Source organism: Capra hircus, chromosome 4 (assembly GCF_001704415.2).
Source record: "Capra hircus breed San Clemente chromosome 4, ASM170441v1, whole genome shotgun sequence".
NCBI lineage: Eukaryota > Metazoa > Chordata > Mammalia > Artiodactyla > Bovidae > Capra > Capra hircus.
Genome location: NC_030811.1, coordinates 23,610,023 through 23,637,390, shown reverse-complemented (window position 1 = coordinate 23,637,390; position 27,368 = coordinate 23,610,023). Strand labels below are relative to the sequence as shown.

The 27,368-nt window shown below is 41.3% G+C and overlaps 1 protein-coding gene across 1 annotated transcript in view; it reads right to left on the bottom strand.

The window, feature by feature from the left end:
* CHCHD3 (coiled-coil-helix-coiled-coil-helix domain containing 3) overlaps positions 1-27,368 on the bottom strand; it is a 282,198-nt gene that overhangs the window by 59,844 nt on the left and 194,986 nt on the right. The window lies entirely within an intron of this gene.

The following is a 27,368-nucleotide window of genomic DNA, read 5'->3' as shown; positions in this document are numbered from 1 at the left end:
AAAGCATCAACATTTATAACAAATTAATCAGGAAGAACAAGGGGGCAGATTTAGGTAATTTTTATTAAAAAATGTTTCCACTATTACATGAATGAACACATAAGCAATATAAATCAAGTTGTAAGAGCCAAGTAATCCCTTTCCTGGCACAGCAACATTAAAAATGATCCGTTCTGACTAGCTACTGTGAAGCCTGTCCTACTGCAGGGGGTGGCCTAAATGACCCGATGAGCCTTCAGACTCCATGGAACACCCTGCAAAATGCATGGCAGTAAAGAAACACAGTGCAATGCAGTGGCCCACTGTGCCCCTTCACTCTCTATTCACTCAGGCTTCACATGTGTGACTTGGGGTGGTTTATTTTTTAATACATCATTGTTGGCTGGTGAGAAAATGAAAGTGAAATCCTCTTCACACCCAGTGACCCCTTTGCATTTAACAATCTGGGTTGCCCAATGACAGTCACATCCAGGTTTGCTGGATGTAGATAAAATCAATAGGTATGTGATTAGACAGCCGGCTCAGGATGGCTGGAGCAATGGACAGGTCACCATTTGAGATGATGAATGGCTCTCTATCAACCTGGAGTCCCCGACGATGCTAACATTTACTATAATCTTATTTGGGCTACGATTTATCTTTCTTGCACCTGATCAATAAAGATGAACAGAACAGTTGTAGGGATCGATTGTAATTTTTTATCATTTTCAAGCACGAAGGTGCATTTCTGACACGAAGACAATATTCTAAGTGTACTGCTTCTGCCTTTTTTAACATTGCAATGTGAGTGATCAACTGCACCAATCTATACGCTGAGAGGCTTTAATTCTTCTATAGGTCTCGAGCTATCAAAAAGTCACTTGTCTCCTCAGATTTATCCAACTTTTGGTTGTGTCACTCCTTCCTATCAGTTCCACTTATAAGGTTTTTCTTTCCTTTAGAATACACACCAGTCAGGACATGCTCTTTTCTAATGTTTGCTTTCAGCTTTTCTCAGAACCCTTCTACCAAACGGGGCAGTACAAAGGCAGTTATAATGGGCCACTAACAGTGATGCGGGGCTCCCTGCACTACTATGGAGAGCTGTCAAGCTGGCATTATGTTACTGAATCAAGTATTAAAATGCCACCAAAATAAAAATTCTTGATTAATATTTTTGCTTAGTGTATGCAATGAAACTGGAATCTCTGGACAGAGCCAGGAAAGATCTGGTTTCTGGTTCTGTTTAGGGTCGCTAAGCAAACAACCTCCGCCGGCTTCCAATCCAGTGCTCCTCACCTGTAAAATATGGATGATACTAGCACGACTTACCTCTGCCAAAGCTGCAGTAGAAATCAAGTAAGGTGGCCAAGAGAGCTCTAAAACCTGTTCTGTGTTTTCACGGAGTAAGACGAACATTCAAATAAAAGAATTTTGGAGACAAAGAACTAATTTGGGCAATTTCATTCTGGGTACACATACAAAATTATCAACATTAAATATTAACTTTCTAACAAGAATGATACACAAAAGCAACAGTTCTGTCATAATATAAACTAGCAAACTCTCTTCTGCTTTGTAATGCCAAAGTGCAGATTAAATTGCTAATTTTGTCAAACTTTTTCCTTGAAAGTTAAACATACACAAACGCGCGCGCACACACACACACACACACACACACACCCCGGGCACCTGTGTTGCCTGCAAACCTAGCATATGATTTCTTAAAGTTTTAAGCTGATTTATGCTCCATATTTCAAACCCAGTGACCATAAATCTAACAAGAAAAGTCCCCAAGAGGCAACAACCATACAACAACTAAGAAAATAAACACAAATATGCCCAACATCTGTTTGTAGACCATGTTTAACTCATTAAGTATTTACTTGTTCAGTCAACAAAACTAAATTCTTCTTTTTCCAATAATGTCCATCTTGGAGAATTAGATCCTCAAAAAGCTTTCTACCTGCTACAAAAGAATTGTACTGAAAGGTCACAAATGCTAAGCTAAAAGTGGTAGACAGTGTTACTGGAGTTCAGAAAAAGTAGAGATCTCTTTTGACCTGAGGAAATACTTCTTAAAGTGAATAACCAAGCAGAAAACAACCCCAAACCAAAAATACTCCCAATATGTCTGCCAGCTGGAGAAAGACAAATATGTATTGTGTATTCATGTTGAAAATCTATACAGTGATGAAAAAGAATGAACCAGACATCAAGTGGGACCAAAAAAGCAAGTTGTAGATATGATACAGCATAACGCAATTTATGTCAGTTTGGAAAAGGGCAAAACACTGAAATAGGATTGGCAAACAGCAAGCTCTATTGATTAACTGTAAGTGGTGGCAGTTATGTGTGGGTGGTAAACAAGGACGAGAGGGGCAGAATGTCATAAAAGAATGCAATGCGGGGGACTTCACTGTACTGTCATATTTTTAAAAGTTGGGGGGTGGGTACACAGTCAGTTGTTACGTTGGTCATAAATATTTTGTAATACACACAAAAATTGTGTTACTCCCCCTCACTGCCCAAAGGAGCTAATCAACAACAAATGACTCAGTAGAGCTAAAATATAAAAATATGTGTGGGGGAACACATGCTGAATAGAGTGGCTGAATGCTAAGCTATTGTAGCGTTCATACATTACAAAATAAAAGTTCTTTTTTTTCCCCAACTCTGTCTTATGTCATCATTTCAGACTTATAGAAGGGGGCAAAAACAGAAGAAGGTTCCTGCATATACTACACTCAGCTTACCTCAGGGCAACACCTTAGATGATCACAGTACAACTGTGAAGACTGGTAAGTTAACAGTGCTACAGCACTGGAGACTTGCGGCATCTGAATTCGACTTTACTTCTCACAGGATCTAGCCCCGGATCCTGTGCTGCATTTAGTGGTCACAGCTTTCTTGTCTCCTCTAATCTGAGACAGTTTCTCAGTCTTGCTTTGCCCTTCGATGACCTCAATAGCCCCAAAGAACACTGGTCAGATGTTTTGTATAATGGCATGCAGTTTGGGCCTGTTGGATGTTTTCTCATGGTTGGACTGACACTATCCAACGTTACAGGGAAGGATACCACAGCAGTGATGTGCCCATCTCCATGCACTGCATCCAGGGATACATTACATCAGCAGATCTTTTTACTGGTGCTTGATCTTGGCTACTTGATTAAGGTGGTGCCTAAGAGGTTCTCCATAGTAAAGCTACTGTTTTTCCTGTTGTAATCAATATCTTACAGTAGATCGACATTTTGTAAACACTATGCTTCATCTTAAACTTTTGCCATCAGTTGTTTTTGTTTTTCCCAACCATTGTCTGCAGCAAGGATTTCTATGGTGTTCTAATGATGTGTCAATCCTAAAGAAAATCAGTACTGAAAACTCATTGGAAGGACTCATGCTGAAGCTGAAGCTCCAGGACTTTGGCCACCTGATGGGAAGAACTGACTCATTGCAAAAGACCCTGATGCTGGGAAAGATTGAAGGGCAGGAGGAGAAGGGGACAACAGAGGATGAGATGGTTGGATGGCATCACCAACTAGACGGACATTCTGCGCAAGCTCTGGGAGCTGGTGATGGACATGGAAGCCTGGGGTGCTGCAGTTCACGGGGTCACAAAGAGTTGGATACGACTGAGCAACTGAACTGAACTGAATGATGTGTTAATTTTTAAATGACATTATTGCATATTTAGGCCTCACTGATGTAATAATCTTCAGTTACTCTCTTACTCTAAAGCGAAAACAATATCTTCACAGAAAAAGCCTTTAAAAAAAAATCTTCAAAGGGCAGGGAGCTCTTCTCAGGAGAGCATAAATTCCCTACAACCAGGCTATGAAACAAGGGACAGGAGGTAAACAAGGAACTATGCAGGGGTTGCGGGAGGATCAGACCTGAGTCAGGAAGAGCATGCTCTCCACCCCTATTCCCTGTGAACAACTGAGAGGGCCCAGACTCCTGCCAACACAGGCCAGTCCTTACCATTGTAAAGAGGTGACCATTCACTGTTGGGAGAATGAGCCAAATGGGCTTATACAAGGATTGGGAAAAAGGGAGAAGGGGCCAATGAGTGGTTTCAGATGTCCCTTTCGGGGGACATCTGAGCTCCAGATGCAGGTTTTCACAAGGACAGCAATTGGGGTGCCATCCTATTTTATGAGCCCTTGGGGAGAGGAATGGGGACCACCTGTTTCAGAGCCATCTGCAAAGCTTGTGAAACCGCAGACTCCCCTGGTCATGGGGATGGGGTGCAGAGGTTGCAAGCTTAGCAAGCCATCTCAAGGGATTCTGAGCACACACCAACTTGGGACACTACTGGGTTTCTAGAACAAGGAAAGGAAAATGAAAAACGTACTACTCAGTGTGCCATTCAAAGTGAAAAATAAATCAGTGTTTTGGAAGAATTATGGCAAAACTACTTTCCACAACTTTTTTTTTTTTTTGGCTGTACTGCATGTGGCATCTTAGCTCCCCAACCAGGGATAGAAGCCGTGCCCTCTGCAGGGGACGCACACAGAATCTTAACCACCAGAGTCTCGACCCCCAGGAAGTCCCAACAGAACTAGAATGTTTACAAAGGTGCTGCAAAACAGGGATGCTGCTAGGCCCATCCACAAGCCACTGATGGATGTGCAACGGCCCAAGAGCTCTGCCTCATGTCCTCCCCCGCCACAGCGCTCCTCCTCTGAACTGTACTCACAAGCAGTACAAGCGCCATAATATTGAGGTGGGCTGCTTTTGTTATCCATGTTGTCTTGGGACAGCCCCAGGTCGTATCTGCGGCTCTTTTTTGTTTACTCATCGTAAATTACTGTCACTTTGTCATCCTGATAACTCAGTTTGTTGCTATTTGGTTAACCAACCCTACTGTCTGGAGTAGTACATACTGACATCAATTGTATTTTAGTCTGATCATTTTCTATAATAGCCAAATTTTAAGTGGTCAGTGCTTCTAGTAAGTCAAAGTCACATTCCTATTTCCAAAGAAGTGTAAAGGCACACTTATGTACATGGATATGGCCCTGCACAAAGCAATTATACGTGTGTGCATACAGACAGACACATTACATGCACACGCACCCTCCAAACACTGCTGTATTGTGCCTAAGTCCTCATACTATATGAGGTATCAAAGAAACAACCTCGTGAGATGACCCTGTAAGGAGACCCCAAAGAAAGAAGCAGAGAGAGGTGCCTGTAACCTGATCACTGCTTTGGACACGGCCACATTGTTCTATACCTGTGAGGTCCTTACAACCTACAATTCAAAAATTCTGCATTCATATTCACTCTGCATAGTTTGCTGCTCCATCAATGACAGGAAAAATACTTGATGGGATTTGTCCAGGGGTAAGCATATTAAAAAGCAGAGACATTACTTTGCCAACAAAGGTCCGTCTAGTCAAGGAAGGCTATGGTTTTTCCAGCGGTCATGTATGGATGTGAGAGTTGGACTGTGAAGAAAGCTGAGCGCCGAAGAATTGATGCTTTTGAACTGTGGTGTTGGAGAAGACTCTTGAGAGTCCCTTGGACTGCAAGGAGATCCAACCAGTCCATTCTGAAGGAGATTAGTCCTGGGTATTCATTGGAAGGACTGATGCTGAAGCTGAAACTCTAATACTTTGGCCACCTCATGCAAAGAACTGACTCACTGGAAAAGACCCTGATGCTGGGAGGGATTGGGGGCAGGAGGAAAAGGGGACGACAGAGGACAAGATGGCTGGATGGCATCACCGACTCGATGGACATGAGTTTGAGTGAATTCCGGGAGTTGGTGATGGACAGGGAGGCCTGGCGTGCTGCGATTCATGGGGTCGCAAAGAGTCAGACACAACTGAGCAACTGAACTGAACTGACCTTCAAAACATGAATTCTTATTTGATACAAGATTAAAACACGTTTTCCAGCAAGATTCTCTTTGAGAAGGTAGATCTTATAAATTCAAAGTAAAATGACAGTATCTTTCAGATGTTTTAGCATTATCAAAAACCTGATAAAGGTTTATATGTTTTGGGTCAAGGATAAGTGAAAGGAGTTTGGAGGAGGTGAACTATCTCCAAAATAGCATCATTTGAGATCTGGGGTTCTGTCACCTATACTGGAGGACAAGGCATTACTGGATCACTGGAAACAAAAGGCATTTTCATTTCCTATATCAAAACATCTTCCAATCTCAGGCACCAGAGACCAGTTACTAAATACAGAGGCAACAAACCAAGTTAGGAGATGGAATGCTCCACTGAACATAACTCTTAAAATGTTTCATTTAAAACACGTGAATATGCTGTCCAGAGCACTCTGCACGTGAGATTCTTAACAGAACAGTGAGGTGGTGATGAGCACACACTTTGGAGATGGACTGACAAGGCATGGCTGCACGGCTCTGGAGTATAACTCAAGAGCCGTCTCCCATCTGTGAAATGGGGAGGGCGATAATAAAGACCGCCAGGACCCTTGGGGGATTAAAGATGGTAAGTCACACAAAGCTCTTTGAAGATTCTGCTCAATACTCCATAATAACCTGAATGGGAAGAGAATTTGAAAAAATAAACGGATATATGTATAACTTCATCACTTGCTATACACCTGATACAATGTTAACACAACATTGTTAATAATCAACTGTATTTCAATATAAAACAAAAAATTTAATAAAAAATAGGAACAGTTCAGGCAGTGAAAGAACCCCTATGAGTGGCCTTGACATTTTTCTTCAACATCCTTTTTTTTAAAAAAAGCAGAATCTACCAAAAAATAAAATACATACATAAAATTTAAGTCTACAAATAACAAATGCCTGAGAGAGTGTGAAGAAAAAGGAACCCTCCCTATGCTGTGGGTGGGAATGTAAACTGTTGAAGCCACTATGGAGAACAGTATGGAGGTTCCTTAAAAAAATAAAAGTAGAGCTGACATATGATCCAGTAACCCCACTCCTAGACATAAATTCAGAGAAAACACTTATTCGAAAAGATACATTCAACCCAATGATCAGAGCAGCACTGCTTACCATAGCCAAGACACAGAAGTACCCTCCCAGGTCGCTCTAGTGGTAAAGAACCCACCTGCCAATTCAGGAGACTTAAAGAGATGTGGGTTCAATCCCTGGGTCAGGAAGATGCCCTGGAGGAGGAAATGGCAACCCACTCCAGTATTCTTGCCTGGAGAATCCCATGGACAGAGGAGCCTGGAGGGCTACAGTCCACATGGTTGCCAAGAGCTGGACACAACTGAGTGACTTAGCACAAGCAGAAGCAACCTAAATGTCTGTCAACAGATGAATGGATAAAGAAGATGTAAGGAAGGATGTGTGTGTGTAAAGGAAGGGTGCGTGTGTGTGTGTGTGCACGCGTGCATGTGTGTGCTTTCCAGTTCGTGCTAGTAGTAAAGAACCCACTTACCAATGCAGGAGACATAAGAGATGTGGGTTCAGTCACTGGGTTGGGAACATTCCCTGGGGGAAGGCATGGTAACGCATTCCAGTATTCTTGCCTGGAGAATCCCATGGACAGAGGGGCCTGGCGGGCTACAGTCCACAGGGTCACAAAGAGTCAGACATGACTGAGGTGACTTAGCGTGTGTATATGCTGCTGCTGCTGCTAAGCCGCTTCAGTCGTGTCCAACTCTGCGCGACCCCATAGACGGCAGCCCACCAGGCTCCCCCGCACTGGGATTCTCCAGGCAAGAATACTGGAGTGGGTTGCCATTTCCTTCTCCAATGCATGAAAGGGAAAAGTGAAAGTGAAGTCTCTCAGTCGTACCCGACTCACAGCGACCCCATGGACTGCAGCCCACCAGGCTCCTCTGCCCATGGGATTTTCCAGGCAAGAGTGCTGGAGTGGGGTGCCATTGCCTTCTCCCAGCATGTGTATATACATATATATAACTGGACTGTTACTCAGCCATAAAAAGGAGTGAAATAATACCATTTGTAGCAACACGGATGAGATTATTATATAAAGTGAAGTAAGTCAGACAGAGAAAGACAAATATCACACGATATCACTTACATATGGAATATTTTTAAAAAGTGATACAAATGAACTTCCTGATATTTCCAAAGCAGAAACAGACACGCACTAAGAACACTTATGGTTATCAAAAGGGATAATGGGGGTGGGGAAGAAAGATAAATTAGGAGCTTGGGATTAACATATATACACTATTATACGGTAGCTGACAGTATCACTTTTTATTAAGAGCTCATAAAAAGGAGCATGCTATTATCTTGAATCTTAAAAATTTGAGATAAATCCTTTATTGTTCACATCCTCCCTGCTTCCTCAGAGCCCTGTGGCAGACTGCAAACATGGTCACAAGTCTTGACTCTTTTCTATATTCATGTCCTTTAGTGACACTTTCTAGCCTCCCTCATCATGAAAGGGTGAAATCTGTTTTTCCACCACTCAATCTGGGCTGTGCTTGTGACCTGCTCTGGCCAACAGAATGTGACAGAAGTGATGAAGTGCCAGTTCCCAACCCAAGACTCGCTCTTGGAACCCCGCCCAGATGTCACATCAACAAGCCCAAGCTAGACCGTTGGAGAGTTTTTCCAGTAGTCATGTACCGATGTGACAGTTGGCCCATGGGAGAGGGCTGAGTGCAGAAGAATTGATGCTGTTGAACTGTGGTGTTGGAAAAGACTCTTGAGAGTCTCTTGGACTGCAGGCAGACCAAACCAGTGAATCCTAAAGGAAATCAACCCTGAATATTCACTGGAAGGACTGATGCTGAAGCTGGGGCTCCGATACTTTGGCCACCTGATGGGAAAAGCTGGACTCTTTGGAAAAGACCCTGATTCTGGGTAAGATTGAAGGCAGGTGGAGAAGGGGATGACAGAGGATGAGATGGTTAGGTAGTATCACTGACTCAACAGACATGAATTTGAGCAAACTCTGGGAGACAGTGGAGAGCAGGGATGCCTGGCGTGCCGCAGTCCATGGGGTCGCAAAGAGTCAGACGCAACTTAGTGACGGAATAGCAACACTAACCTGCTAGAGAAAGAAAGATTACAAGTATTCCCCACTGAGACCGTCGTAGACCAGCCAAACTGCAGCCAACTCAGCAAGAGTGAGCCTGGACAAGTTGAAAAGACATGCCCAGCTGACAGCAGCCCAAACTGGTGACAAACATGTAGAATCAGGAGGTAAATAAACAGTCACAAAGACTTCTCTGTGTTCTCACAGCATCACAGACTCTGATCAAAGCACCTGCCACCATGTTCCAACAATACATTTTCACCTGTTGTCTTTCCAGTTAGCCCACACGGTCCACAAAAGCAGGAATCTTGTCCCGTTTATCATTATACTTGGAGCACTCAGTTTACACGACACACAAAACTTACTAAAATAATGTTCAGAGTGACCATATCATTCTAAAGTGAATTCCAACTTTTGCTCCTATTTAAAACAGAATGGGATAGAGACAGGTCTAAAATGAGTATCAGAACATGGAGAAGGCTATCTACTACATTTATTACATACCTCCTACAAACTGACCAACACTTTAGTGTGCTCTGCTATGTAAAAGGGAAATAAATATTGCTAAGGATTGTGTTCAATTGCAATATCAGTACAATAATAGTTTAAGCTACAAATAGTAGCTTGAGTGAGTAAGGACATCATTTTTCTCATGCAATAAGTTCAGATGTTAGAAACCGAGGGCTGATGCAAGTGCCAAGGACACCGTGAAGTATTCCTTTCCCAGCCACCCTGAGCACTTGGCTTTTGTCCCCACGGTCTCAAGACGGCTATCACACCTCCAGTGAGCATGCCCACGTTCTGAGGAAGGTTACAAGGGAAGAGAAGGCCTCACCAGAGACTTCCACTCACATCTCTTTGGCCAGAATTATACATCATGCACAACCTTGGCTGTGAAAGCAGCTGGGAAATTAAGTAATTTTGTTTTCTCACTTCTGGAGTAAAGAAAGAGAAGGGAGGCGTTTGGAATTGGTGTTTATTGAGCCAATTTATCATACCTGCCACAGACAGCTGAAGGAACAGCACAGAACCATGTGCAAAACAGTGTGGTGGATCTTCAGATACAAGTACTCTAATGTTTCTTCTCTGTCTCCCTGTGAGTTCTATTTTGGGGTATGGGGGGATTTACCCATTTGGCATTCTGATGCCCAAAGTTTTTAGCCAGTTGTAAGAAGGAAACAGCAATCAACAAGCGTGGGCATCATCCCCACGTTTCTCTGGGCTGGCTGTGGCCCAAGTTTCTGAATGTGTGAGATGCTGCCATTTTCCATTTGCAAAGTTTCCCTTTGGAAGTGTATTTTAAAATGCACGTGCACAGACACACATTACTGCTAGATTCGAAAAGCATCTTTTCGAGTTCTAAATTCAATCAAAAGAAAACATGCACATAGGATATTCTTGTAATATTTTCTCAGGTTCAGAAACTTATTTTGGTTCTATTATCAGTAATATGATCATTATCTGTATCATATGAGAAAAGAACAAATCAAAGTGGTCACGGGGAAAATCTGTTAGCTAGCTCTTGTCAGTTCTTTTATAAAATGCTACACAACACTGCATACTGAGGTGCAATTTAAATTCTGGTGGTCTGACACTGTTTCTCAGAGGAGATGGACACTCCTACACACCGTCCATTCAGATGGTGGCGACTCTGATTATTTAGAAGAGTGGGTGAGAGATGGAGCGAGTCTGACCTTGGATGTGAGCAGACTGACTGCAAGTGTGGGTCTCCTCTTTTTAAGCTGATCTATAATTATCACCACCAACTGTTGCTCTCCATCCCTCTCGTATCCACCCAAACACAAGGATTACTCTATCTGGCTAGCTATTTCAAACAAACGTCTAGTGTTTACACAAACCAATAGAAGAAGCCTTCCTACTGACAATGTCAATAAGAGAATTCCTACTGTTAAGTAGATGGATTCAGAACTGACTTATTTACACTGTTTGTTATTAACACTCAACCAGAAACTGTTATAATCTGTAGTCAGCTGGCTGCAGGTAACTATACTTCCCCTAATATGAAAGTTAAGCATCTGGGGGCAAATGCAGTATGGCTATAATTCCTGGCCCAGAAGCCCTGAGACAGTCATTTACTGTCCAGTCATATGCTGGAACTGTACTCCAGAAAGAGTTCATCAACCATCCTGTCTTTCTTCAGAATTACACAGGATCACAGAGACTGACTGTTCTCCACCACAACAATTTTAAGAGCTATAGGTTGTTTTTTTTTTTTTAATCACTGTCTAAAACAACTTGTTGATCAAGTGGTTTTGGTATTTCTCCCGACAAACCTTTTATAAGGCAGCCTGCTCACAGGTTTGAGTTCTGCCTTCCCTGTATTCCTGAACTGGCTGAAGTCTTTTACAGGTGGGCAGGAGAGCAGAGCAAGGGATCTGACAATTCTTGGTGAGAAAAGTTGCCCTCGAATAGAGTAGTTGGCATCTTGAAGAAGCTTCCACCTCTCAGACCCATGGTCTTGATTCCATTGTTCCAAGACATTCTCCTTTTACTCCTTTCTGTCCCCCGAACCCCCTGGGGCTCAGGCGAATTCTGTCGACAAGACATACTCTGCAAACTGCCAACACTGGCTCAGATATACAGAATATCAGATTCAGTATTCTGTTTCTAAAAGGCACACCAAGGAATGCTTTGGGTTGTTTAAATCAAGTCTTGGTTTTAAACACAAAGATGAGGACATTATCTTTCAGGGTGACGGCATCAGTGAAACAATGTAAGTTCAGTACTTGGCAGAAAGCCTGGCTTCTCCTTGTGGAAAACAGGGATTCTCCATCACAATACAACTCCTGCCCACAGGCCCTGGCTCCCTGGCCTATCCATCAGAACCTAGATCCCCATTAATTTACCTATACAACTACGCACGAACCTGAAGAATGATCACCAAGTAGATGGATTTGAACTTAATCTCTGTTTTTCGAACACCGAGTAATGTTTTGTGTAAGCAATAAACTTACAAGGCTAGGTATTTGTCCTGAGTGTCCCTAAATATTTGCGTATAACCATTTGTGTGCATCTACAAGTATATCTTAACTTTTCTCAGCCTTACTTTTTTCAAATCCTTATTACTGGTGACCAACCATAAACTACTGATTTACTAAGCAGTCCCTAATGATTCAAGGGCTTTCCAGGTGGTGCTAGTGGTAAAGAACCAGTCTGCCAATGCGGGAGCTGTAAGAGATGTGGGTTTGATCCCTGGGTAGTGAAGATCCCCTGGGGGAGGACATGGCCACCCACTCCAGTATTGCCTGGAGAATCCTCTGGACAGAAGAGCCTGGTGAGCTACAGTTCATGGAGACACAAAGATTTGCACACAACTGAAGGGACTTAGCATGCAATGACTCAAAAACCCTATTAAGTTCCATGGCAAAGACAAATGAAGATTCCCCGTAGAAAGATTCCACAGGGAAAAGACTATTAGCAGTAGCTTACCAAACATCTCTCCTTCCTCCTTACTCCATTTGAAGCTAAATATATGATCAACTCAACTAAAATTTCCAATTTTCTTCTATTCAGGCTGAGCCATAAGCAGAGTTGTTGCGTGGGACTTCCAGGTAGGCTGCTTAAAGAGAGCTGACCTCAGCTGACAGGGAATCTTTTCAGTCATTTTGCCCCTTTCCTTCTTCTAGTATGCAGTGTAGATAGGATGGCCAGAGCTCTAGCAGCCATCCTGCAGTGAGCTGACCTTGAAGAGGGAAATTCTGTACTAGGATGCAGGAATGAAACAGTAAGTGCCTGGGGTTCTGACGACACTGAAGCTACCTTTCCAGTCCTGGGACTGCTCCCCTCTAGACTTTCACTATATGGGGGGGGGGGGGGTGTGTGGCAGGGAACCCAAAACAAAAAAACCTCCTAATTAAAGCAATTTCATTTTTATGATAGAGAGAGTCAAATGAATGAAGAATAATGTTCTTTACACCTTGGTATATTTGCTTTTTGAACACCTCATGAATAACTTTAATAAAGTCAAATGCAATGACCCAGCAGAAGCATCTTTTCCCTTTCCTTTGTGGAATCCTCTGCTTCCACTTGTCAGAAATTTATTTCCTTCTGCCTCTCTCCTTTCCTGACACAGAACAGAAAGAATTAAAAATTTTAAAATGATGCTTAACTCTAGCATCAAAGCTTACTATCTCTAAAGAAGCCACATTTCATGGAAACCACACTGTCTCCTGGGCATCCTGGCAAAATTAATACACAGTTTCTGTAATTACCTTTTCATTCCATCTTTGCTATTTCTCATATAAAGAAACAGAGCTTCTTCTGGCATTTCTACTTTTATTCCAGGCACTTTAGAAACTTCACTAATTAGTCTGAGGTTTTATTTTTTCTTGGTTTAGTTTTGTTTTTTTTTTTAATTAGAATAGAAATCCTTACATTCATTGACAGCCTTGCAATAATACTCAAGCTATATTAGTCACGCTATTTTATCTCACACCTCAGTTTCTTCATCTGAGCAACTTCAACATATGCACCAAACACTCATTTGGCATTCCAAGTTTCCTATTATTTGTTCATTTCTTCATCCTACAAATATTGAAGGTCTGTGCCAGAAACTAGGCCAGGAATTTGTAATGTGATGGTGAACAAACAAGATACTTGGCCCTACTTCTATGGAGCTTATTATGGCATACTGGAGAGGAAAGACATAAATTTAAAAATCACACAAATAAATGTATAATTAATAAAGAATCACAGTGCTACCAGACCACATATAGTGTAATCTTTTATTTTTTTCTAAGAAGTTGTTTTTCGAATGAGTCTCCAAAGCCCTGATTTCTCTCAAGTACCAAACTACCCTTCATATTCAGTTCTTAAGTCAGTTGTGCTTTAATTTCCTTTTAATATCACCAGCTTTTCCTGTCAGAATTCAAGCTGCTTATGAGAATTCTACCTGCAAAATTTTATTCTAAATCTCTTTTAAAAAAAGGGAGATCTACCACTTTTGCAAAGTGATTGCCTGTCCCTCTCCCACCCACAGCTCCCATTAACCCTGCCTATATGGAGAACTCCCATTTACCTTAACTATAAGTTATTCATTTTTCTTGATATTTTTCTTTTATACGACAAGGTCAATAAAGGTCTGAAATCCACCTATTGTTTTAGCTCTTCTACCTGAAATAAAATGTTATCCAGCCTTCTATATTTACCTTTCAGACTTCTCAATCACACACCTAAGGCCTTTCTGCTCTTGAGACAGCTGGGTGTCTCGCTGCTCTTCTACAGTAGTGAGACAGAGCAAGTTCACCGTCATCATTAGGGTTATCCCATGATGTCTTGCAAGACCCAGACAGAACCTCGGAAATCACTGTATGTTACCAGCGCAGGAAGCTCTTGTGCTCCAGGGCTGAGGAACGTGACACAGTCATTCTCAAGGTCGACAGCCTTACCTGTGTAGGGCTCAGTGCCTTATGCACATTCAAAAGCACACACATTGGATGGCTGTATTCAGAAAGCATCACATTTGTATTAACAACCTAGCTCAGCGTGCACGCCACCTCACCCCAAGCTGGTCTGCCTCCCACAGAAGGGAACTCTGTAACTAACATGCACACTCTCCTGCACTTGCTCCAGCACACACACGGGCACACACACAGGGTCCTCTTGAAAACCGTGGGCTAAAAGGAAACCTGTGAACAGTAATCCTTACTGCAGAGAAGCAGGCAGATACACAAGCTGCATTATCCTCAGCTGTTTCATTCTGCTTTCCTTGTGATGCTATATTAAGGATCTAAAGGGTGTACAACAGATGCTCCCCTGGAGGATCTTTCTCACCCATTTCTCCTTCTTTTCCAGCCCTCTGAAAAGCTAGCCTAAAATTCATTCATTCAGAAGAGCTTACTGAAGAAGGAACTTGGACCAGGCCCAGGGGGTGGGAGGGTGAAGACATCTTTAAAGGCCAGTGGGGAGAGACACACGAACAGCAAATCCACTGCAGTACCCAATGATAAATGTCTTCAGTTTGTTAGTCCTTTCTGCTTCCAAGAGCTCCGTGTGCTGACGCTAATGCTGCAGGAGGGAGCAGGTTCTGTCATTCAATCCAGGATTCCTCAAAAGTGTAACAGGGTCCATCCTACTGACTGAAAATATGATTACATTAATCATAGAAAGAATCATAGAAATCACAGCACAGAAAACAAACTTGAAAGATTCTCATAGAGACTTGAAGACCTTCTGAGATGACTTCCTCAGAATCCAGGTTGAGAAATTCAAGGCTAATCCATTTATTACCCTAGCTTATCATCAGTTAACTCCCTAAAAGGGACTCATAATTAAATAGGACCAGTGCTTTCGAAGGCAAAAGGTAAGTTTGTAAGAGTAACCACTGAATCCTTGAGAGGAAGGAGACGTGTCAGGGGAGCACAGGATTGTGACAGAAGAGGACGGAGAGGCCAAGACAAGTCTGCCTTCTTCCCACTCTTGCCTAGAACTTGAGTTTTTAAAATATCATAGAGGCCAACACCAGTAACTCATATCAAGCCAGAAAACCGACTTACGAAGAACTTTCCTGAAAACTGAGCAAACCTTTGAACTCTGTCACAGACATAATAGAGTTGGTTTCTCCTCAGCACCAGCCCCAAACTGAATCAAATCTATTTGTTCGAAGGTAATACCTTTCCAACACTACCAAAAATAAGCAGCTCACAGACGGGAAGAGCGCCTCAACCAAGCTCGGAATCCCAGACTGAGCACATCTCTCCAAGTGAATTAGATGATGAAAAACTGACTGGCCTCAGCAGAGTTACGAGCTAAAAGCCTTAGTGAGAGGGGCTGTGAAGACGGAGACGTGGCAAAGCACTCTTAAGTTTCAAAGATAATTTCATACTAGGCTTTGAAAGTCACGTGCTGCACCTTTGGGATGCACTCACTAAGAGCTGGGCTCACCCCCACACTGTACACAGGGAAGCCCATACAGTGAACACCGACATTCAACAGAACTTTGGCTTAAGGCTGCTAAGGGGCATGGAACTGCCACCCACCACGGTTTCTCACGTGTGGGTCTCCTCTTGTCCCTGGCACTCTGCGTTCTCAAAGGTCGAGGAGGAAAACTAGGTGAAATCCAATCAATGCCAAAACTTTAAAAATAATTTTATTTAAAACTTACTGGAGAGACATGCCATTCTTCAGTACCTCCTGACTGAAAAAATGGTATAGGGCAAAGGTATTGGATGCATTTGGGAGGTCATAGAAAAATTTGTGAGACAACAATTGATAAAATCATTTAATTACTGTATACTTAGCAGACTGGCTGTCTTCCTTTGATGAGTATATGTGGGAATGGGTTCCACTAATAATTTACTAGTGAGAGTACAAATTGGTACAATTCACAGCAACGTGTCTCAAATGCCTTTGACACAGTTTCATTTCTAGAAATATCTGAAGCAATCATAGGTGCGTTTAAAAATGTAGTGAAAAAAATTTTCATCACAGAGTTTATAATACTGAAAATGAAAAATGAAATGCAACTTAAAAATGAAAAGCAACTTAAAAATTCAAGTTGTCACAGAGGACAGCTAAAATAAGTAACAGATGACCCACCCAACGGTAGGATGGGAGTTGTTTTTAGGCTATGCTTTCTCCTTTTTCTCTTGAAGGAAAAGAAATATTTACATTTCTTTAAGATTTAGTCCTTGGTGAAGAGATTTAAACATAAGGACGGTCACACAACTGTTTATGTTCCAAACTGTACCAGTTCTCCTCTAAAACAAACAAACAAACAAAAAAAAACAAACTAAACCCCTGGCATTTTCACAAGCTACAAATGTATTCACCCACAAGGCCAATACAGATGAGCTAATATAAATTAATTTTTTAAACAGGGTTAAGCTTTTAAATTATGAAGGTAAGGACTGGAAGGAGATCCAATCAGTCAATCCTAAAAGAAATCAGTCCTGAATATTCACTGGAAGGACTGATGCTCAAGCTGAAACTCCAATACTTTGGCCACCTGATGCAAAGAACTGACTTATTGGAAAAGACTCTGATACTGGGAAAGATTGAAGGTGGGGAGGAGGATGAGATGGCTGGTTGGCATCACCGGCGTAATGGACATGAGTTTGAGTAGGCTCTGGGAGTTGGTGATGTACAGGGAAGCCTGACGTGCTACAGTCCATGGGGTCGCAAAGAGTCGGACATGACTGAGCTGAACTGAAAGCTCCTGGTGTCTCTGAAATTCTTCTACCATTTGTTAAATTGAGTAAATGTTCATTTTTTAATGCACTAAATATTTACTGACAACCATCTCCTAAGAGCAAGGTACTAATAGCTAAGGGAAATATCTAAAAAAAATAATTTTTAAGTAGTTACATGACTCTAGTCCTCATAATCCAGAGGGATGTGACATTCATATGAAGAAAGTCCTGGGAAAAGCAGATGATCTAAAGATTCCATGTTTACAAGATAACACAATTTCATCAAAGCAAAAGTTAAAACTGTTGGGAGGCTGGTAGAGACTTGGACTCTCCATCAGCAAATATGACTAGGAAGCAATCATTTATCTCAATTGATTACATTAAAAAAAAAAAAAACAACCAGTCAAGGAAGAAGTAAAGTTAGAGGCTACTGTCTTCATTTTATCTATCAGGAATGGTATGCGTAACCAAAATTACACATGTGCTTATTGGCTCATAGGTATAAGTGCTAAACCAGATCAGGCCAGTTCTCGGGCTCCTAATCTAGGGGTTGAGATTTAAAAATACTGTAGTATTTTCAACACTAAGCAATAAATGGTACTCTGTAAGTACTTTCAAATTCATGGTTTCCTTTGAGCATGAAGGTATTGTATTTATTTAACAGTCACACAACAATGAACTGAAGAGACTCAAGCAAAAATATGATCCTATGCAGATGGAACACCTATCTCAAGGTTTAATTTCCTTTCATTGATTTTGTGCCCAAATTCAGACTGCGACAATGGTTCTCTAGAGTCCAGCAATGTGTAAAAAGCTACTCAGGTGAACAGAAAAGTCGGTCTTAATTTTAGGGTTAAAAAAAAATCTCAGCTATGAAATGGAGAAAGATTTCAAAAGTGGCAAAGAGATCACCTATCCATTTCAAAGACATGTTTATCTTTTTGTGTTTCAAAGGAAAGGCCTTTTGAAAGATGTGGCATAGAAATATGCATGTGAATAGAAGCACACTAAAGTCTTAGCTTTCAGGTATAATGGCTCTCCCTTAGAAAGTCCTGTGCAGGATTCCTGAATATCTAAGGTACATTTCATAAGCTGCCAAGTACACCAAGGGCCCTGCGGTATCACCTCTATCCAGCTTTTATCTGATGATTCATTAACATTTTCCTCCATTATGGCCCTAAACCCTTCTACTACTTAAAAGCTGCACTCCTCAACTGCACAAATGTATTCATTCATGTGGTACTGAAACATACCAGAATGTCTTATTTGTATTTAAAAAAAAAAAAAAAGGAGGGGGGTAGGGGAGTGGTGGAATGGGGAAGAAAAGATAATTACGGAAGACCCAGTAAGGCAATCTGATAGTCTTCTTCTAGAAATATTCATGAAAATCTGTCTCTGAAAACTGCTGGTATTTGGTAGCCAATCTCTTCCACACGATTTTCTGAGAAACATTCTTAGAAAGATCCCACAAAGGGGTGATAATAAAATGCATTTCGTCAAATGATTTTTCTTTTTTTTGGTCTGGCATGGAATCTCTCTCTCTCGCATCTTCACTGTAGATTGCAACTCCTCTTCTTCCAAAGCTGATCTCACTGCCTCCGCCTTAGTTACCCTGCGCCTTCTGTCTCGTACAAGTCCTTCCAAACTAGACCCCTAAGCAAGGATGCAGCCATCCCCGGAGAACAAAGCATACAGTCTTCCACTGGCTTCCATAAAGGCAGACTTTGGGGATTCAGAGTTGAGGTTCACAAAAGTGTTATGAAGAATAGCATATTCAGCCCACAGGAAAGAAGTACTTGTAAAACCCCTGTGCTCAGAACACATCTCAAGGGAAAGAGACTGGATCTTTACTAAAAAAGACAAATGTGAAATATAAATGTAATCTGGGGTAAGAAATGTGAATTTGGCCTGGAAATGATCCCTTTTCCTAGCACACATTCACAGAAATTACCCAGCAAAGAATGTCACCCATAACCAGGCTGAGTTTGAATTGCAGTTTATTGCTCAGTGTGACCCAAATGGAACCAGACTAAATCCATCAGCAGCCAGATGTAAATGGCCGTGTGCTGGGCTTAGTTTCAACAGGCATTCTCTTTGCCTGGTGAAAGCCCTCTCTCCGACCAGAGGACAAGTTATTAAGAAATTGTTTGTCATCTTAGATTGGATGGATCATTTGTTTCCCTGAATTCTTTTTCTCATCATTTACTCATTACACGCCTCCTCCTGATGGAAGGAGACATTTATTAGCTTCTGCATTTATTGCATTGGCAAACAGAAACATTCTGCTGCATTTCCTGGGGGGGTTCACTCATTTATCTCTCGGATAAGAGACTGAAGTTTTCTACAGGGCAGAAAAATTAAAATATCAGTCAGGCTGACAGCTGGGAAAATGAAGGTCTCTCTGTGACACAAAGCTTTCTAGAGCTTTTGGTTTACTGAGAAAGAAGCCGGAATGTTATTTCATCAAACTACCACTTCACATGTAACTAAAACTGTAGGCACTGTCTGGTGAAGGAATACTCCAAAGGAATGATACATGTGGCTCAATACACTGGGAAGTACCTGAGATGCAAGGCTAATTTTTATTTTAAATGGAAAATGTAACAAAATGCTCTCGAAGACCAATTTCTGTAAGAAGTTAGGGAGCTAGAGAGGGAAGACAGTCTGCTTAAACCAATGAAAATGGAGCTCGAATCACAGAATTTAAAGCTGTAAGGGACCTTACAGGTCATGGAATCCTTTTGCAAAAATCTTCTTTGCAACATCCTTGACAAGAGATCACTCTCCTTCTGCCTAAAGTACTGACGGCAGCCAGGAGACGGGCATATCCCACAGAGCAGCTGATTTTAGAACTGAAACTTCTGCTTGACAGAGGTCACCCCCCCAGGGTGACCTGACTGCTTATGACCTTGGGCAAGGCACTCAACCTCTCTGGTCTCAGGGTCCTTGCTTTCAAAGTTAGGATGGTGACAGGATCAGAGCTGAAGGAAGGGGAAGTCACCAAGAAGCTTGACAACCTCAACTCAGTCCAAAGACCACTGGGTCTGGTGCTCCAGGATCCCTTAGTGTTCTTGGAGGCGGCCACTCCACAGCAGAGCCAGCACCCTGCCTGCATTTTCCACGCTGAGATGCAGGTTATTCCAATCCGGATACTGGAGCTCATTTAGAGTAGAGCTGTCTTCAATTCTTTTCTAGTTCTTTTTTCTTATTTCATCTCTGGCTTCACTTCCCTTGAACCAACACTTGCTATACACCTTTCTTTCAAGACAAAGCAGTAGCAGTACTGTGACCGAGCTTTCTGCTGAGGCTGCCAACCTCAGACACACCCCTCAGGCGGCTGGCCTACCCCAGTCCTGCCCTGATTCCCCGACTCTCTCATAGCAAGCTCTGGGGCTTAGCTCTTAGTTCAGAAAAGCACAAAGAGCCTAGTACTGTGCCAGCAGGAATAAAATAAAGAAAAATTGGTATTTAGTCTTTTGAACACTTAGGGTTTATATATCAGACAACTCCAGCTTTCCTGATAAAAATATTGCTCAAGTCCAATCAAATCATGTTGGGGTTAAGAAAGAATACAAACACTAGCAAGTATATTATTTTTACAAATCAGTAACATCTCATCTCTTAGCTCGGTGTTAAATAAAAGTATTTTTTCCCCTAAACAGCTCTTAAATCTCACCTGGCAGCACCCTGAGCAGCTATACTGTTCTGTGCACTGATATTTAGTTCAACAAGAATCAGAGTTAAGTCATTACTGTGGAGCCTCAAGTTACCACCCGAAGAGATCCTCATTTGTTACCATGAGTGCGTTACTCACAGTCGATGAACTCAACGGAAGAAAGTGATGCAGTGATGTACTGGATAACTTCACTAAAAGTTCCCTTAAATGTCCAACCAAACCTTAGAAACCTGTGAAACATACCAAATACAACTTTCCAAAGACTTATTCGTGTGCTCCCGCCCAGTATAGTTAATGTCAACCTAAAGCCAGAGGACGTGTCATTAAAAAATAAAAATTATACCTTAGTTATTATGACCTAGCTGCTATAGTTTCCCTCATTTGCCTTATCTTCTATATAACCAACTCAGATTAAAAAACAATACAGAGGTGAGTCGCAGGTTAACAATTCCTATACAATTGTATAGTCGCAGGTTAACAATTCCTGCGATACAACATGGGATGATAAATAAAAATTTTCCATTTAGTTTCATCACTTACTTTATCCAAGTAAAAGTCTTTCTGAAGACACCCTTAATCTCATGAAGATAAATTCTTTCAAATGCTTCTCATATGCAACAAACTAGAGAAGAGGGAAATAATCCTTGTATTTACATACCTGCTATAGTTAACTGGCTCGTTAAGAAAAGGGAACCATGTCCATGAATCTTAGCACCTAGTAGTCAATGTGCATTGATAAAAGGAGGAAGGCGAGGCACAGCAGAAAAGTATTACAAGTTGGAAACAAAGACAAAGCTAATTTTCTCTTGATTCTGGTACTATCTGACCATACTGAGAAAGATTTCCATTTCAAAAGATGAGTGGCAATATGATAACCATCAATTTCAAACTACAGCAATGACTCGACTAACTGAAAGACTTTTAAAAAATAACATAAAGGTTCTGAAAAAAAAAAAAGAAAAGAAAACTCTTATATTATCTTGCAGCTCATCTTGCTCAGAAAAAACACTATTTTCAAACGGTGTCAGCAATATCTCTAAATATCTCTATTAATTACAAAGATGTATTCAAGCATATACCTCTGTCATTAAAGCTTCATTGTCTATAGTCAGAAATGCTAAGACAGACATTTAAAATGAATTTTTCAGATAAAGAGGGTTATGGCACAAAAATAACACTTAAAATAAAATTATGCCAAATGTGTTAGAAAGCAAATCATATAAATGAGTGTCTTGAGAAAAATTTACAGGGAGGGGAAAAAAGAGAGTGGTCACTTGTGCTAAGAATGAGAAATGAACATGTGTCCCAAAGCTCCAGAACAGTCACTTTAACTTTTACAATGGAGCTCAACCTCTGCAGCTTCAGCAGCCTGTCCACAGTAGAGAAACCTTGGGGAGTCCAACCATTTTCTGTTTTAATGATGGGGAGGAGGTAAGGGGCAGCGGTGGGCTAGGGTGGGGGGCAGGGGCAGGGAGGGTCAGGAACCTAAAAGTAGAGAAGGAAAGTGAGAGGAGAAAAAGAAGAAACAACCCCAAAACAGAGACTCAAAGGTGACAGGTGCAAAAAGCAGCTTTAGGCCTTTGAAGTCTGGCTCAATGAACAGAGGAATGGGAACGTGGAGATGGTGAAAGATCTGTCCACCTTGCGGACAAGCTAACCGTGGTGACAGGAGTACTTTTTGCTGAACTAATGTTATAACACACATGCCTAGCTTCGGAAGGGACAGCCTAAGTCAAAGCAACCTCTGTGTCTAATTCAATCCCATCCCAACTCCAACCTCCCAGGAGTCCTCCCTGGGCACAGGGTGAGACTGTGGGCTTAGACGTCCAGGGTTCAAATCCTGGCTCTACACCTTACTCTGCTGTGACACTGGATAAAGTATTCACCATTACTCTGCCTCACTCTTATCTGTAAAATGAGGATAACCACCTTGAACAGCTGGAAAGGTTAAATGAAATAACACATGTAAAGTGCATAGCAGAGTGCTGGAAAATGGTGAGCTCATGATAGAAGCTGCCATTCTGCCTTTCAAAGAGCTAGGTAGGATTATTCATGCTGACCTGACCTGGGGAGTCAGGGGAGGCTTAAGAGAGGAGCACAAGGTCACAGGGAGCCTTGGGCACATTTTCACTTGATAAGGCATTTTTAAAAATACTTCAATATTCGTCTACCCGATCCACAGTGCCTGTTTACTGTTCCTCTAGCAGAGCAAGGATGAGAATCACTCTTGAAATCAGAGTGCCATTTGAACTCAACATAGAAATGATCTGCTAACAAAGTGCACACCAAAATAAGCACCGTCTGCGAGGCCTGGCAAGACCTGCACTGTGGTACTTGAAAAGCAAACCTGGCACTTTCTGAAAAGATAGTGAAGAATACACCAGAGCAATAAATGGCATGGAATCAAGACAAGAGATTGGGCAACGGCCGTTCAACAGTACCTGCCAGAAGGCTCTTCTTCCCCAAAAGCATGGCTCAGCCTGGCACTCAGTCCCTGCTCAAGTGGCACCTGATCAGAGTCCTCCCTGTGTGAAACAGCATCTCCACCCCTCCACATACTGTCAATTTCTCTTCTTATTATGAGCTATTTTTCCTCATAGAGCACATCACTACTTGATGTCAAATGTATTCATTATTGAGTGTCTCATATTAACAGAGCACTAAACTTTATTGGAAAAGACCCTGATGCTGGGAAAGACTGAAGGTGGGAGGAGAAGGGGACGACAGAGGGTGAGATGGTTGGATGGCATCACCGACACGATGGACCGGAGTTTGAGTAAGCTCCGGGAGTTGATGATGGACAGGGAGGCCTAGCATGCTGCAGTCCATGGGGTCACAAAGAGTCGGACACGACTGAGCGACTGAACTGACTGAAACTTTATGAAAATAGGGTTTTTTAATTTTCTGTCTTCCGCTTTTAAATCCACAGAGCCTAAAATGGAGCCTTCCACAGAGTTCACTCTAAATAAAATCAAATGAATGACTGAGCCTGAGGAACAGCTCGTAGTGATAAAGAAAACATCTGCCAAAAGTTCTCAATTGTTAGTAAGAAGGGTACTAAACTGCTTGTTTTAATAAATTAATAAAAATATCTTTAAAGTAATAACTACTTTTTAAAAGTTTTCAAAAATAGTAAACTATCTAAAAGTATTTTAAATCATAGACAGACCAAGAAATTGAAAGGACTGGCACTCCTGAGAGCAAGAAAACAGAGGAACATACAAGATGGGTTTATGAAAACAAATATTTTAGAATTTTTATTTCACTTGTTAACTGAAATCAACAAACATTTCCCTTCCCCTTAAAATGTTCACCTCCCCCTTAAAATGTTCATGTTGCTAAGTCACTTCAGTCGTGTCCGACTCTGTGCGACCCCATAGACGGCAGCCCACCAGGCTCCTCCATCCCTGGGATTCTCCAGGCAAGAACACTGGAGTGGGTTGCCATTTCCTTCTCCAATGCATGAAAGTGAAAAGTGAAAGTGAAGTCGTGTCCAACTCCTAGCGACCCCATGGACTGCAGCCTACCAGGCTCCTCCATCCATGGGATTTTCCAGGCAAGAGTACTGGAGTGGGGTGCCATTGCCTTCTCCTTAAAATGTTCATAGATGAAGTTATTACTAAAAATACATTAAATAAAAGTCAGTATTTCAGCTTCTTAAAAATACTTACTACAAACATATAATATTTTATTGCCACTACTGATTTTAGGGTAAAGAAATAACGAGAACTATAAAGCATAAAGAATATCTACCAACATCTTATTTGGTATGTGGATAAACTTTAAGAGCTGCAATTTTCTCAAAAGAAAAATGGTTTTCTTTGGATAATGGGATGATCCAGAAGGTATATTATATAAAATAGGCTATGAGAACTTTTTTTAACTGCAGTGTGGGTGTTCAGAGTGGTGAGTTAGCAGGTATTTTACCATGTTTTGTACCACACAGAAAATGAGCAAGAAAAAACAATTTACAATAGCTACTTATGCCTTTATCTTTAAACATGCACATATTTCAATAAAAAGACATTTACCCCAATTAAGAAACTAGGCTTTTAATCCTTAAAATGCTCATAATTTATATTATAACAACTGGATACTTTAGTTATTAAAATATACTATGATTCAAGGGATTAAACATATAACAACTGAATAATTTAGGGACTAACCAATGTTAATTGGGTTTTTTGGTTTGCCTTTTGAGACAGAAGCAGTAAAGAGAACAGGAAGTTGTGGGAAGTAAATGATAATGAATTTACATGAGAAAGATATCAGCAGTTTATACAGATAAATCTTTTTGAAAGGTTACTGGTTGATGATTTTGTTTTTTAGACTGAAGTCTTCAGTAATTAAGTTTTATGAAAACTCTCAAATCTCAAAAGGCCTTTTGAGGAATCGAGTCAAAAAAGGTACACTTTTAAGGTGATAACACTAGGTATTACTGTTGTTTTGTATTGCGCTTACTTTGTATTTATTTTGTATTATATTAGGTATTTGTTTTATATTAGTGTTGTATTTGTATTGTGGTTGTTTTCTGAGCTGGCCAATGATATTGTGAGGCTCTTCATCTCATAATCAAAAGGACTTCAGAGATTTTGCTTTTTGGTGAGTACGTTTAATAGATCCTCGTATAAACACAGCATTGCACCTGACCTACTGCATTTTTTCTGTAGAAATGAAATCTACAATACTGATATCAACATATCCCTAGCATTTTCCTGAAGCTATGACCCCACCAGAGATGGTTTCTGCCTCTCAGGAATACAATGCAAAACGAAAGCCTCATTTTTCAAGAGAAGACCCAAATAATGAGGGTCATAATGTTCTTAACTATGAAGTCCACCCGGAGAAGAGCAGTATCTGCCCAGCGACTGCCCCTCTGTGACTCCTCGCCTCACGCCTCCTTGCTCTTGTCCCATCACCACCCTGGGACCTGTCCTCATTTACGCTTTCTCCTCCTTGCCATCCATTCCATTTTAATGGGTAATAGGAAGAGGGCTTTAAAAAAATAAACAACACTAAAGTAAGAAACTCTGCAAGACTGACCCAAAAGTCACAGTGAGGAGGTAAATCCTTGTTCTCCATTAATATCCAAAGTCAAAGGCTGCCAACAGAAGATTAAAATGAAAAGCAAACACTGAGCAACAACAAGAACCAATCTAGACATGAGCTGCAGTGTTCTCCCAGAGTCTGTAGGCTCCTCTGGCCCTAAGCTCCCCACCCCCCAGTGACCGCCTTAAAGATGGCACCCCGAAGTTCACCACGACAGTCTCTGGAACCTGACCTCTGCGCCTTTGTGTGCCCAGTCTTGAGGAGCTAGACGCCAACATTATAATGTCATAGGGTTTCATAAATAAGCCATTTTTTATGAACATTGAAAGACTCAACTAAATGGACAAAGATTCACACCAGTCTCTCTCAAAACATGGAGGATGGCAGAAAAACCTAAGTACAGAAGGACACTGAAGTACCCAGATTACTCTCTCTCACACACAGGCAGCCAAATTTGAACAGAAATACATGCAAGAGAAATCCCTTTTTATGTGATAAAATGAAGTACCTTAAAGAGATCTGAAAATCCAAAAGATAATGTAGACCTAAATTGAAGCTTTAAAAATTTTTTTATATGTTTTACACAACAGTTCTACAATTGAGCCAATGATTCCATTCCTTCTGGCAAAATTCAAGTTAACATTTCAACATGATAAAATAATAGCTATTTTTTCCTAGGGTTTTCCCCCTCAACGAGTTACCTCAAACAGCATATAATTATCAGCCTCCTAGACGATGGAAATACCTAGTGCTATCCTAACTTAATATCCATATATATTCACATGTAACATTTCAGTTCTTCTCCACACCCTCAGGAAACATGTTTTGAAAGCCACCTTACAGATGAGGACTCTGCGGGTCAAAGAGGTTGCAGGGTGCTTCCAAGGACAAAGAACCAAGTAGAAGGTCTAACACCTGAATCTATATCCACCTATCTTTGATACCATTATATTTACCTTGAGGTCTTTTGGTGGAGGGGTCCCAAAGCTTCAATGCATTCTGGAATCATCCAAGCTCATCTCCCTACATTCTTGAGGTCTGGGGTTATTCTTAAATATCTCAGGCAATGACCAAAAGACAAGCATTTGTAGGTGGATGAAAATTAGCAACTGGAACAAATTAGCAACTTAGCCATCCTTTCTTCCGATAGACCAAACCAGGTGAGTTCTAGTAAAGATTTGTTTTGTTCGGTATAGCAAGTAATTTTAAAACTGCTGCATGTCTGCTTTGTACCATGATATCAACGAAGCTAGAGACACTTTTATTGCCTGTTTGATTAAGTTTCATAAAACCTAAGGAATGGTTCCCAAGTATTCATTATATGTCAGTCGCCTCTGTGATATCTGCAAGACCACCCCAACACAAATCAGTTCTAGGAACCTGAACACACAGATCCTCATCCACTGCCTTAGAACCTACTTGATGAGACAGCAGTAATGACTAGGCCAACAATGCAGCCACTCCTCTCCCTAAGCACATAAGCCAATTTTTAATCCTCTAGATTTCTTTCCTTGTCTGAAAACAAAACAAAACA